This window comes from Nannospalax galili, unplaced genomic scaffold, assembly GCF_000622305.1.
Source record: "Nannospalax galili isolate Female #2095 unplaced genomic scaffold, S.galili_v1.0 scaffold1131, whole genome shotgun sequence".
NCBI classification, from domain to species: domain Eukaryota; kingdom Metazoa; phylum Chordata; class Mammalia; order Rodentia; family Spalacidae; genus Nannospalax; species Nannospalax galili.
The window spans coordinates 455,041-457,093 of record NW_008329039.1 but is presented as its reverse complement, the minus strand read 5'-3'; the positions used below and the strand labels follow the sequence as shown (position 1 = coordinate 457,093).

Here is a 2,053-nt window from a genome sequence, read left to right as displayed (position 1 = left end):
AAGGTACCCTCACATACTTCATGTCCTAAGCAGTATATGTGGCATTTGTAATCTCAAAAAGACTTAGTCATTCTCAAAGAACATTATTGATACCAAGTACAAACCAATAAACTCTCAATCCAATAATAAAACCAAGATTCATAGAGTACAAACAACAGAATCATCCCCAAAAGGGGGATCATGATATAGAATGATAGACTATTGATGAACTCATTATACTGACAAGTTGATTCTACTTGATCCTTGAAATTGATAATTATATTTGCATTCTTTCACAATTGTATATATAACATGAGAAGAAAAAATGATTTTCAAGTATATGTCTAATAGAGATTTACTTGCAGGTAGAGGCAGATTACTCAGAAGAGATACTGAAATTTTTCCCAATTATGTAAGGCAATGGCTTGAGGATTTGGTTGTCTTGTTAACCTGGGAGTGAATGTGTTCTCTTTAAGGAATAAATAATATTCATGGGGATTTGTCAAACCTAAATAAGAGATGATTACTAGACACCTAAACAACCCATGGATCTATTATACCACTCATATGATAGACCCCTAGGACTATAGTTGGACCTCTATATACCTATGACATTTGCAGCCCATTACAAAGAAAATACTAAAGAATTATAGGACGAAGAGATTTAACTATTACGTCAAGGGTGAAGAGTTAATCATTAGCAAGGAACAACTTCAGACTATGATGAAATATAATATCTATTAGAGAAATGAATATATATCTATTAATAATGAGAGAGAGACTGAAGTGGCTTGCTTGTACCCAAGAAACTGCTTCAAAAGTCATGATAGGCTACAAGATGGCATCAATCACAGGATTGTGCAGTGAAACTACATATGCCATTAATAAGGCTCCCTGACAGAAGAGATAATCCTAAACTCAGAGCTTCAGAAACTTTGGGATCTGCATACTACTATCTCACTCTTCCATGATTTCCTTCTAAAGGAGGTGCATCACTAGGTGATGAACCAAGGCCCACCAGATACTGCAGGAATAAAAACATTGCCTCAGAAATACAGAAGGAAACCTGTATCTCAGGAAGAAATTGGATATATCCAACATGGAGGACCAGAGTAATCATTCTGACCACTCTTTGTCATCAAAAAAGGAATTATCTTTACAATAAAGGACTTCAAAAATGACAAATGAAAAATTGTACATTAAACAATCTTAATAACTTTTTCAGAAACAATGAAATATAGAAAATTTAGATGGATACTTGTATTTCCTAATTAGTGTATCTTGATTGGCTTCTCCACAAGTTTACCTAGTTGCTTATATACTTTATCATTGTTAAAGTCTATATTTTTAAATACTTAAATAACAAATAAGAGGGATTATTATATCTTGGAAAATGCCAACACCAAACTAATAAGTCCTACAAGAAAACCCGCTTCATTAGAGAATGATTAATTATTCAGAATTTGTCTGACTCTTGAACGCAAAGCAAAGAGATCATGGTCTCTCCTTGAAGAGGAACCAAGGAAGCAAAGGGACGTTTACCCCATACTTGGCACTCCTTATGGCACCTGATCATTTTAGAATTTGATTTTTATACTGTGGTGGGGTATGTCTGTGTGTGTAGGGGGGGTGTCTTGCTCCATGTGTCCTGCCTGTTTGTCAGGTCAGAGGACAACTTCAAGCTGTCAATCTTTCATGTACCTTTATGTGGGTTCATGTCATCAGCTTGTACAGCATGCACCATGCTGAGCCATCTCTCTTGCCCATAGTATCTGAGATAGAAGGGAATTTTGAGTAGTGTATTTCCATGACTGCCACAATACCTGAACTAGAAACTACCTTTATGAGTCTCTTCTGCAATTTTGTGTGGCCTTATTCCTGGTTTTGTCAAGTTACATGTTGACAATTTAAATGGCATTTTATAAGGCAAATCTTAGCTTTTCATTTCCTCTTCTTGCCCATAAGAGACTAATATTCATATGAGATCACATTAAAAAAGTAAAATCCTAGGAAATGAAAATCTAAATCAAAAGAAAGCTGTCTCTATAATTTTATGGTGAACTATTTACAAATA

General features: G+C 34.8%; 1 pseudogene; it reads left to right on the top strand.

The window, feature by feature from the left end:
• The first annotated feature begins 802 nt into the window (after window positions 1-802).
• LOC115069953 lies at window positions 803-1,095 on the top strand (annotated as a pseudogene).
• Window positions 1,096-2,053: the final 958 nt, after the last annotated feature.